The sequence below is a fragment of the Schistocerca cancellata genome, chromosome 6 (genome assembly GCF_023864275.1).
Source record: "Schistocerca cancellata isolate TAMUIC-IGC-003103 chromosome 6, iqSchCanc2.1, whole genome shotgun sequence".
NCBI lineage: Eukaryota > Metazoa > Arthropoda > Insecta > Orthoptera > Acrididae > Schistocerca > Schistocerca cancellata.
Window position 1 is genome coordinate 99,873,557 of NC_064631.1, and position 12,961 is coordinate 99,886,517.

The window sequence follows — 12,961 nt, forward strand, 5'->3', positions numbered from 1 at the left end:
GCATTTACTCTCCTCTGCAATGCAACTTCCGACTGATCAGACGATCCAACAAGAAACAGCCGCACACAGTCGGCGTTCGCAAATATGTTTCCACCGCTGATTATAGCTATATGTTACAGCACAAAAGTAACATATTGTTATAATTAGCGACTACGAACGGGGACATTTATAACTGTATGTTTATGTATACACATTACGTAAACATATCGTTATAAACTACACGCCAAACAGTTCACGGAAATCAGCTGTAGTGCTACAGTAGACCTCTAATAATGCCCCGCATAAAGCTGAGGTGGCTCATGCTCTGACAATAAACCCGACCTGCCGGCAACCTCCGCACTCCTGTCCGGTAATAACGCAGCTCGGTCGGCTGTTTATAGAGGGAGGACCGGACGCGGTCCTGTGACGGGTTACGCAAGTGCAATCAAAGACGCGCGGCCCCCGTGCGCCGCGCGGCCGCGTATTACGTTTCGCGGGCAGCGGCCGATCGGCTGGCCGGCCCCGGGCGAAACCTCCCCACCGCCGCATCCAGCGCGCTGGAGCGGCGGCGGCGGCGGCGGCGGCGGCAGCGGCCAACGCCCACCGCGCTACCTGGAGAGAGCCGCCACCTCCGGCCACCGTTCGCCAGACTCCGCCGGCCGCAGTATCGCCGCACGCTCCACGCCGACCAGCAGCCGCGCCATGCCTCCGGACTCCAAGGTGAGTCACCACGTGTTTGCCAACTCCCTGAGCTTCCGCGGACCCTCCAGTGCCGGCCGCTGCGGAGTGCGCGGCAGAGGGCACTTGCCGTTGGACCACATACTATTGTTATTTGCCATTCCATTCACTTATGCAGTGCCGAAAGAATAACTGTTTAAATGTCTCTGTCATGCCGTAATTAGCCTACACATCTCTTTCTTGTCCGTACGGAAGGCATACTTGAGAGGAGCTAGTATATTCATTCACTTCATACTGGCCCTTGAAGCTATGAAAGTAGGCTCAAACCGTCTACCAGTTCATCATTTACATAACGCTCTGCCGTGGCTCAAAAAAAAAAAAAAAATTGCTGATTCGTGCCGTTCTTCTTTGTATTTCTTCAAAACACTTTGTCGAACTTACTTAACACGGCCACGAAGACGGGATGTCGTCCAACTTACTTGTCTTCGCATAGGCCACAGCCATCTGAAACATGGCTTCTTGCTCCGGCGACAGGACCCTCCAATGTATGGTGCTTGCACAGCACAGGTAGCTCTGCGCAGCTTTTTACTAGACTGCGTTTTATTTTCGCACCAGAGTGCAGCAGCAGGTTTGTCAAAATGGTTCAAATGGCTCTGAGCACTATGGAACTTAACATCTCAGGTCATCAGTCCCCTAGAACTTAGAACTACTTAAACCTAACTAACCTACGGACATCACACACACACCCATGCCCGAGGCAGGATTCGACCCTGCGACCGTAGCAGTCGTGCGGTTCCGGACTGAAGCGCCTAGAACCGCTTGGCCAACGCGGTCGGCGCAGGTTTGTCGGCGGATCTGCACTGTATTTTAAATTTTATGATTTTGTTATCGGTACAACTTGTTTCCAAATATTTTAGGCAGACGTTCTTAAATTAGTAACAAAGTGACTGGCTCATCAATGTTTCTCCTTTTTTTGAAAGTGGTCAGCCAGTCACATATCCTTACGACTTTGTTTCAGTTCCTCTGCATTCATCCCTGCTGTAGCATGTTTCACTATTTCCCCTTTGTTTTACGTGATTGTGTGGCTCATCGCGAATGAGGTGAGGGTGAGGTTTGTTGGTTGACTCGGGAGAGGGGACCAAACAGCGAAGTCATCGGTCCCATCGGATTAGGAAAGGATGGGGAAGGAAGTCGGCTGTGTCCTTTCAAGGAAATAAGCCGAGCATGTGCCCGAAGCGATCACGGGAAACCCAAATCAGGATGGTCGGACGCGGATTTGAAACGTCGGCCTTCCGAATGTGAGTCCAGTGTGTTAACCACTACGCCAGGCAGTCCATACAAAGGTGATAAACACTTGTGAAAGTAGGCTTTCTCGGTAAATTTCACTCACGAATTCTTCTCCAGATATCAGCTGAGTAAGCTGGTCAATGTGCAGTAACGCTTCACTATGTTTCTTACTAGCTATCTTCTGGCGAACATAGGAAGACTCTGCAAGATAATGTGAAGTAAGAAACATGCCTAAAGGTCACTGCACATCGACGATTATACTCGACTGATATCTCGAGAAGAATTCATCGGTAATAAAGAGATTGCCGTCAAATATAAATTGCAATCGTTCTAAGAACTGTGCACTTCTTTTCAGTAAAATAATTTTGGGTATACTTCAAGCGACAGTACTTCATCTTATCATCTTCAACTCAAGTTCAGCATAATAAACTCAAAACTAAATGAACAGAGGTTATAGAATGAAAGCAACTATGGAGCCTTCACGCAGCGAATAATACATTGCCGAGTATATCAGCGGATGATTGTATAAATACAGTCGCTGTCATTTGTGCAGAAACTTATATTAACGAGGGAAGATACCCAAGTCTTGGATTTACGTACTTCGAACAATTCGTAAATCATGTGACTAGTTCCCAATGAAGCAATCAACAGCTACAGCTGTTGATTACTCATTAACGGTAAGAAACTGTTGTACAGTAGCTCCCAGATTCTTCAGGCACCACAGTAGAGACACGGAAAATCTAATAAGTGTTGGCGGTCGCCCCGGTCGGTGCCGTTGCTCCGAATGATTTTCGTCTTGTTTTGACTGCTACGCGATTCTTCCATACGGCCGACAGTAAACGGTATCTGGAAAATAATAGTAAATTACTGTTCAGAATGTTGATACCAGAAGGCTAACTGTTATCTTTAACAAACAAAACTTTTCATTCCACTAATATAGATAAGACTCAGACCAGCAAAGTTAACCACTATCGGGCTTGGCTATCATTTGGATGGGTGACCATCCGCGTCTGCCCAACGCTGTTAGCAAGTGGGGTGTACTCAGCCCATGTGATGAGGTACTTGATTAAGAAGTACCGCCTCCGGTCAAGAAAAACTGACAACTGTCGGGCGAGCGGTGTGCTGATCACGTGAGCCTCCATATCCGCATACATTGATGCGTATCGGCGGAAGATGACACGGTGGTCGGTCGGTACCGACAGGCCTTCCAAGGCCTGTTCAGAAGGAGTTCAGATTTTTAGTTTAATATCGATCAGAAATACTGCGGAACCAACCAGTCTGAGCTTCGCACGTTTTGTCCGCAAGCAACTGACCAATTCCGACATGCGAAAGAGTCGAGGTTGTAATAATGTCTGATTCTAGTGATTTAAATTTTCTAAAGATCCCAGATGGATGCTGGAATGACTTTCTCAATTGCATCACGATTATTTCAACAGTGATCACCTTCCTCTGAAAGAGTCTTGCGTGCACCTGCAGATGTAAGAAAACTGAGCTGTGAAAGTAATTATCCTACCATTCTGTCAACACGTACAACCGTTACGAATTTCCTCACATGGAATTCCATATCACAACCGTGACGTGGAAGAGTACAGGAATGAACGTGGAGCCGATGCAGTGTATAATTCTACCTTGCTATTAACCAAGTAAAGGGTTTAAAATAAGAGATGAAGAGTGTCCTAACAAAATCCCTTTTCTCTGTTACGTCTGCAAAGAAGCTTCCGTTTAACCGGTTAATTAATTTACCATTGAATTAATCCTTCCAGCATTACCTGAAAGCCAACAGAGGTATTTCGTTTCTACTTCACCGTTTTTAGGTTTTGAACTATTACTTCAATTTTATAGGTCGATAGAAACAATACTCCGAAAGCACTTTAGTCGGAACGGTACAGTATTCTGAATTACCTAAACTTAGCAAAACAAAGGAGCTATACTGCATTAGCGAGGTCACACCATCGCTAAATCATACTTTGTAGCTTTTCTGTTCATGTTTAATAATTATAAATGAGGACACTACGGTCTCCCTGCTTCGGAATGATAAAGACATCGAAATCGAAGAATATCGGAAATGGAGGTACTCTGCACCTAACATTTATTCAGTGTACGTCTCTGGCGCTAAACGGTTGTTACGACTACTGATATTTGAAACACTGATATGGAATTTTTATTGTTCGCATTTCCAGACAACTGAACAGCGTTCAGACTGCTAAATGTCAGGGGAGAATTACTGACACTAAAAAGAGCATCTACTTAAACAGTGTGCTGTTTATGGTTACATAGCCGCGCGGGATTAGCCGAGCGGTCTGAGGTGTTGCAGTCATGGACTGTGCGGCTGGTCCCGGCGGAGGTTCGAGTCCTCCCTCGGGCATGGGTGTGTGTGTTTGTCCTTAGGATAATTTAAGTTAAGTAGTGTGTACACTTAGGGACTGATGACCTTAGCAGTTAAGTCCCATAAGATTTCACACACATTTGAACATTTTTTTCATGGCTACATAATTTATTTACTCATTTGGTGTACCATCTTTGTAACAGATGCTAACTGTATATGTACATAGAATCCTCATTAAAATGAAAGAAAGGCTATCGGAGAAACTGTACCTGTTGAGGCGCTAGCATTACCTAAGTTTTAGAAATGTTATTCGTTGCTGTTGCAAATTACTATCATTTTTTTTATTCGTACTTTTGATCGATTTTAACGGGTATCATAAAGAATATTTTCAATACAATAATACCTGTCTGCGTAGTAGTTGCAGAGAAGACTTATTAAACCGACTGTGGTTACTACTGACTCTTAAGACCCGTGGCTCCATAATGAGACATTTCTATTAATCCAGCGAGAGGCACTAAAATCAGATCAAAAGAAAGTAAGTACATGCAGTTACGCCAAGAATTACAACTTAAATTTCACTCTTTTGTCGTATATCTTTCGGCTATTGTGAATCCAGAAATATTCCTATACTGTTCTCGTACTTTTATCTCTTGGTATTTACAACAACGGTGCTACTCAGTAACCTGGTTCAGATGTTCTGGTATCACACTATTCTTTTTTTTTCTTCTTCTTCTTCTTCCCTTTTCCCGTAGCGCTCCTTTTCAGCGGCAGTCCAATATGATACGGTCATTTTTGAAAAGGCATACTTCCAAAACCTAAATTTTTCAGGAACGAAGGGAAACCGTCTGCGGGTGAGTATATGGAATACAAGATGGACTTTCAGATAATTAAAGAACAGAACGAAATGGATATTTTGCCATTACTGCAGTTGCTAAATTTCGCAGTGCCTTTGAAAAAAAAGTCCAAATTATCGGAAGAAGATCCTTTTCTTGCAGAAATAATCATATGTATGGTCAAGCTGGTTTCTCATTGGTGTTTTAAGTATTTTTTTTTAAACAAACGTTCAGGTCATACAAAGTGTTTTCATTGATGATGATGGTAACCATTGAATGTCTTGCATTTTGATCCTCTTAATAGGCACTGGTCCAGTTGAAGCCTTTTCTAAATTAAAGATAACAGACATTTCCGGAAATAAAAGATAGAATGTATGCTTCTGTATCCCTCCCTTGTATTCAGAGGCCACAAGACATGTCTGCAACTTCTTTAAAAATGCTTGAAGAAACAAAACTAAAAACTTGACTTTCTAGCTTTTTGGAACGTGTCTATCTTGTGAATCGCTCGACAGATCCCCCTTTCCTGTAGTAAGTTAGCCATCACTAAGAGAAGTTGTAGATAGCTTCAGTTTTATTAGCTTAATGGAGGATTTAAGATTTTTGAAAACAGTGGCAACCATTTCATAATAATCTTCAACCGTATAAACTCCATAAGCTCATCTGGATACCCGTTTCACCTTGAAAAATTTTCTGTTACGTACATTATGCGAATGGCCACGAACGGAAAAAACAGTTCCACTTAATCAAAACATTTGTTACCCACCGAAGATACGCACATTCGAATCAAACAATGATTCTTAGTTTCCCCAACGCAACAGTCGGAAAACGTAGCTCTTTGGCATTATCTGGCACATACACTTTTTTTATAATCAAATACGAAGAAGCACACTTCATTTGCTCCTTTCTTAAGAATTGCGTCATGGTATTCATGTATTACAGACTTTTTATTTGTCAAATTATGGATACAAAATACATTTACCCATAGCTGCCGAAGTTAAATACATCCCGCGTAGACAGTTTTGCTAGCGGTAAGTTTTGCATGAAGTCCAAACAAATACCAACAGGTGACTCGCCTTGTTTGCATTCTTCCTCAGTAATTTTCATGCTCTTGGTGGACTTACTGCTCGACATATGAGTACAACAAACTCCGCAGCATCTACTCCTCTAGAAGTATCGTTCAACAAAGGGTTTTTCAGCTTTAATTCGACTTTTTCGCATTTCATGCGAGTGTGAGCTAGTGGTGGGTGGAATGACAAACTGAAATGTACCCTGAAATATTTTGTACAGTATTTGTTTGGAGCGCCAGAACTGGAATGTTTTGTTTGAAACAAGTCGTACAATACATGAGTTGTGAGCCTGGTATCCAAATATCTAAATATACATGAGGAGTGAATTTTACAGGAAATTAGATGATTATCTGTGAGTTTCCTACTTGCAGGTGCCAGAGCACGGTTCTCATTAAAAATCCCCCTCATATCTTGTTGATTCGCTTTCTGAATCATTAATGACTGAAGTCTACTCTTTTCACTGCTACACCAAAGCTAGAAACGGAAACTGTACGGCACACTTTACGTCGTTCAGTGTTTCATCACACAAAAAGCTCACAGGAATACATCTGTGAGTATTTCCTAGTAGACTCATCCCTCGTGGCTGTTCCTCTTCCACAATATTGGTTTTGCAACAAGAAAATAAAAAATGCGTCTTTTCATTCTTTCAGTTAAATTCTTGGAGCTTTTCAAAGCAGTTGTTACAGGGACTGGAAGGAAACAAAACTTATAAAACATTACTCTGTCACCATATTTTCAGGTACAATATGCATCAAAAAAATTAGTAATATATATTGATACAGCTATGAATGTATTATAATGACCTGCATCGCTCACAACTCATTTTCAGAAACAACAACAGTTGAACTACGAAAAGCATAGGTGCATTAAGTATTCGATAAATGGCGTGTGAAAGTGATCACCGTTGGAATGACTAAAGCCCTTTCAAAAATAACGGAGTTCGAACAAAGTCGCAAAACAATATTTACTATTTGTGAAATAAAGCCCTTTTCAGCAGAAAGAAATATGTGCATGTATAGAAGCTGGTACCGTTCTTAACTCATTTTGAAAATTTGGTGCAATGATAATAACAATAATAATTAATAATAATAATAATAACGGCCATGTGTACCAACTTAACCCTGTATATAGACTATTATCCATTCTCGGAATCGAGGATCTCGACTATTTCTGTGTGTTATCGACATTGACACTGGATGGATGTAGATCCTAGGGATTCCAAAACTATCGAAATGTTGTAACTTCGAGTTTGAAGGTCGGCCGGTGTGACCGAGCGGTTCTAGGCGCTTCAGTCTGGAACCGCGCAACTGCTACGATTGCAGGTTCTAATCCTGCCTCGGGCATGGATGTGTGTGATGTCCTTAGGTTTGTTAGGTTTAAGTAGTTCTAAGTTCTAGGAGACTGATGACCTCAGATTTTAAGTCCAATAGTGCTCAGAGCCATTTTAATCATTCGAGTTTTAAGTCGGGCAACAAACAAAAAAATGGCTCTGAGCATCTATGGTCATCAGTCCCCTAGAATTTAGAACTACTTAAACCAAACTAACCTAAGGACGTCACACAACACCCAGTCATCACGAGGCAGAGAAAATCCCTGACCCCGCCGGTAGGGCAACAAACATTTTTTTTTCGTATGATATAATAACAAATCAATAATTTCCTGACTCTTTTCATCTCCTTGCACTGTGAAATCTTTCTACCTGCCAAATTTCATGATTCTACGTCAAGGGGAAGTACCACATATGTTTTGACGAGTGAGTTTACGAGTATCAAAATATGTTACATAAATTGCGGTATCTCCAGACTGCACTGACTTCAAAGCTTCACATTTTTACATCGTCAAGGGACCGTAGACCTTAATACGTGACATAAAAAGGGTTTTTGACAGTCAGACAGACAGACGGATCGACAACAAAACGGACGTTTAGGGATCCGTTTACACCCAATTAGGGACGGAATGCTAAGGAGTGCGGAATATACCACTAATCCGTCCACTCTTCTGATAAGGCAATCAAATATACTTTCTTCTACTACGTATTATCAAGTACTTAATTGCGCCACTTCTTTTAAACACCCTGTGCTTAATGAGTCGTCTGTATTTCATAGTGCGATGTGGCGCAGTGGCAAGACATTTCATTCGTATTCGGCGGCTGGGCGGTCCGTCCATGCGAATTTAGCTTGATCGAAATTTCCCTAAATCGAATTACATTGCTCTCAAAGGGCACAGTCCAGTCCTTTTCCTGCCTACCCTAATCCGAGCTAGGCGGCAGAGTGGCCGTGCGGTTCTAGGCGCTACAGTCTGGAGTCGAACGACCGCTACGGTCGCAGGTTCGAATCCTGCCTCGGGCATGGATGTGTGTGATGTCCTTAGGTTAGTTGGGTTTAATTAGTTCTAAGTTCTAGGCGACTGATGACCTCAGAAGTTAAGTCGCATAGTGCTCAGAGCCAAATCCGAGCTTGTGATCCATTTCTAATGATGTAGTATTCAACGGGACGTTAAACGACAACCTTCCTTCAGCTCTTAATTTACCGCGGTAATCGCTCCACTTCCGTACAAAGGAAGACGTAAGCTTCCAGGAACTTTTATTTTATTTATTTTTTTTTTGTCATCAGTCTACTGACTGGTTTGATGCGGCCCGCAACGAATTCCTTTCCTGTGCTAACCTCTTCATCTCAGAGTAGCACTTGCAACCTACGTCCTCAATTATTTGCTTGACGTATTCCACTCTGTCTTCCTCTACAGTTTTCGCCCTCTACAGCTCCCTCTAGTACCATGGAAGTCATTCCCTCATGTCTTAGCAGATGTCCTATTACCCTGTCCCTTCAGCTTATCAGTGTTTTCCACATATTCCTTTCCTCTCCGATTCTGCGTAGAACCTCCTCATTCCTTACTTTATCAGTCCACCCAATTTTCAACATTCGTCTATACCACCACATCTCAAATGCTTCGATTCTCTTCTGTTCCGGTTTTCCCACAGTCCATGTTTCACTACCATACAATGCTGTACTCCAGACGTACATCCTCAGAAATTTCTTCCTCAAATTTTAATATGAAGTAAATATTTGACGGTAGATCCCTGTTCTTCGAGGAAACTTTTTTTTCCTCGTTTCCCCACGCCATTCCACTTATGATATAGGCAATCACTGGAGGATTTATTACCGAATTTAATTAGGACAGCGAACTGAGTAGAGGGAGGCTGCAGGCGACTAGAAAGTGAGATTCCCAGGACGGCCTAAGTGGATTCCCGGTTCGTAGGACCGAGGCGCGTCCACGGCCGTGGTGAGCGCGCGGCCAAGGACAAGTCGGCTGCTGGAGCGCGCTACTGCCGCTGCCGCCGCCACTGCCAATGCCAGCCGGCGGGTCCGCGCGCAGAGCAGTGCAGTAGGTCAGGTGCGCTCGCCAAATACAGCCGTGCGGTCGCTGCGCCGATCGCCGGCGCACACCACGACGACGTCTGGCGCAGCTTAAAACCGTCTCTTCTAGTTGTAACAGTGGTAAATGGCACAGTAAGGCCAGAATCTAGTTACTCAATAACTTGGCTCACCAGTTTAGAAATTAGTATTCAGTGTTGCTCTGTCAGCCGCACCACGCGGAATATACACACGTCAAAACAAGTTTTGCATCATCCTGGTTCCCAGAACTCCTGAAGGCAGACGTTGACTGTGGTTATTGTATCACAGATAAAGTCCCATTCACTGTTCAGGGATGTCACTAAACCCGCCCAAGGATGTTAACAACCACGCATGAGCAGCGTCTATTAGACGAAGGGGTCCGACAGCCGATCAGTTCCAGTCATTCCACAAGGAAGGAGGTACACGGCTCGTGTTGTCGGTAGTTCAACCATGCCTAGACGGTCAATACCGCGGTTCGATCGCGTCCGCGTTGTTGCTTTGTGCCAGGAAGGGTTTTCAACAAGGGAAGTGTTTAGCAGTGAACCAAAGCGATGTTGTTCATACATGTAGGAGATACAGAGAGACATGAAGTGTCGATGACACGCCTCGCTCTGGCCGTCCAAGGGCTTCTGCTGCAACGGATGACGGCTACCTATGGATTATGGCTCGGAGGAGCACTGACAGCAACGCCACCACGTTGAATAATGCTTTTCGTGCAGCCACAGGACGTCGTGTTACGACTCAAACTGTACGCAATAGGCTGCATGATAAGCAACTTCACTCCCAACGAGCATGGTCAGGTACATCTTTGCAACCAGGTCACCATGCAGCACAGTACAAATAGGCCCGACAACATGCCGAATGCACCGCTCAGGACTGGTGTCACGTTCTCTTCACCTATGAGTGTCGCATATGCCTTCAACCAGACAATCGTCGGAGACGTGTTTCGTGGCAACCCGGTCAGTCTGAGCGCCTTATACACACTGTACAGTGAGTGCAGAAAGGTTCAGGTTCCCTGCGGTTTTGAGATGGCATTTTGTGGGGCCGACGTACGCCGCTGGTGGTCGTGGAAGGCGCCGTAACGGCCGTACGATACGTGAATGCCATCCTCCCACCGGTAGTGCAACTATATCAGCAGCGTATTGGCGAGGCATTCGTCTTCATGGACGACAATTCGCGTGCCCATCGTGCCACATTTTGTACATGACTTCCTTCAGAGTAACGACATCGCTCGACTAGAGTTGCCAGCATGTTCTCCAGACATAAACCCTATCGAACATCCTGAGACAAATTGAAAATGGCTGTTTATGGACGACGTGACCCACCAACCACTCTGAGGGATCCACGCTGAATCGCCGTTGAGGAATGGGACAATCTGGACCAACAGTGCCTTGATGAACTTGTGGATAGTATGCCACGATGAATACAGGCATGCATTAATGCAAAAGGACGTGCTACTGGGTATTAGAGGTACCAGTGTGTACAGCAGTCTGGACCACCACCTCTGAAGGTCTCGCTGTATGCTGGTACAACATTCAATGTGTGGCTTTCATGAGCAAATACAAGGGCAGAAATGATGTTTATGTTGATCTCTATTCCAATGTTCTGTAAAGGTTCCGGAACTCTCGGAACCGAGGTTATGTAAAACTGTTTTCGATGTGTGTAAAATGGAGCGAGCATATGAGAACTGTGATAGATAAGGCGAATGGTTGACTTCGATTTATTGGGAAAATTTTAGGAAAGAATTAATCACCTGGGAGGGAGACCCTAGTGCGACCTATTCTTGAGTACTGCTCCAGTGTTTGGGATCCGCACCAGATAAGACTGAAGGGAGATAGCGAAGCATTTCAGAGGCAGGCTGCTAGATTTGTTACCGGTAGGTTCGAACAGGACATAAGTGTTACGGAGATGCTTCGGGAACTCAAATGGGAATCCCTGGAGAGAAGGTGAGGTTCTTTTCGGCAAACACAATTCAGAAAATTTAAAGAATCGGCATTTGAAGCTGATTGTCGAACGTTTCTACTGCCATCAACATACATTGTGCGTGAGGACCACGAACATAGGATGCAAGAAATTGGTGCACATACGGAGGCATATAGACAGTCGTTTTTCCCTCGCTCTATTTGCGAGTGGAACAGAGAAGGAAGTGACAAGTAGCGGTACAGGGTAACCTCCGCCACGCACCGGACGGTGGCTGCGGAGTACCTAGGTAGAAGAATATGTAGATGCCGAAGACGTGCCTTGTTGCTGCACTACGATTTTCTCCATTTTGGATGTGTCGCGTATCTCCCGTAGCTATGGCAAAGACAAAATTAGACTAACTGCTCCACGCACATTTAAGCAGTCATTATTTCCCTTTCCGGTACGAAATTGGAGCGGGAAGTAACTCCAATACGAGCTGTGTTTTTTAAGTAAGAACGGTTTTGAAATAAAAACTGAACATGTAGACTATTGTTAGCAATTTTATTTTTACGATAAATACTGAATTTTAATCTACTTTTCTACATAATAACCACCAATATTAAGGCACTTATCGTATGGTACAACCATCCTTGAATGCTATTCCCAAGAAATCTGACGCCTGAGCGTAACTTTCGATAATTTAAACGTTATGTAGCTATTTCATAAAGAATACTTCTTGACACTTGCAGAAACTCGTCACATAACGTCTAAATCGTAAAGTGTCCTCTCTCACTTTTTCAACAACTTGCTGCACCATATCATCACCACTCAGTGAAGGTCACCCATTTAGTTCCACATCAAGCATTTAGAAACTCTCACCCTTTTCCGTATCATCCGATCGTACACAAGTGTTAAAAAGAGTGATTTATGCAATTGTTACAGAACGTTTAACTTGTCGAAATTATTATCAGGCGGCAGATTTCTACGAGGGTGGTGTTTATAGCTGGTTGTACGATACGGTAAGTGCCTTAATACTGGTGGCAACTGTGTTGATAAGCAGATTAAAGTATAGGCTTGCATCCAAAAATAAACTTGCTAAGAAAAGTCTATTGTTTCATTTTTATTCTAAAAAAGATTTATTATAAAAGAAAGTTTCGTATTTGGTGTCATGCTAAGTATCCTCTGGCATGCAGTTCACACTGGTTTGCAGAGTAAGTAGGTACATCTAGTGTAGTTGACACATTTCATCAGTATCAGCTCAAAATCAGTCTCATTGCTTACAGAACCTTCCTTTCCGGTGGTCTCTGCTCTGCCTGTAGCTGGGTCCATTATTCGTGGGCAGTCAGACAGCTACAATTGTAATTTAATTCTTAGTCGTTTCTATCTTCCTTCTCCAAGAAAGAAACGTCGTGTGCTCTATCTGTCTTTGAATGACTTTCTTCTCTCTCTCTCTCTCTCTCTCTCTCTCTCTGTGTGTGTGTGTGTGTGTGTGTGTGT

The 12,961-nt window shown here is 43.7% G+C and overlaps 1 long non-coding RNA gene across 1 annotated transcript in view; it reads left to right on the forward strand.

Moving 5' to 3' along the window:
* Positions 1 to 618: 618 nt before the first annotated feature.
* Positions 619 to 12,961, forward strand: part of LOC126191426 (uncharacterized) — a 239,931-nt gene continuing 227,588 nt past the window's right edge. Inside the window, exon 1 of the long non-coding RNA XR_007538347.1 lies at positions 619 to 699. This is a non-coding gene — a long non-coding RNA (uncharacterized LOC126191426). The remainder of the gene's footprint in view (positions 700 to 12,961) is intronic.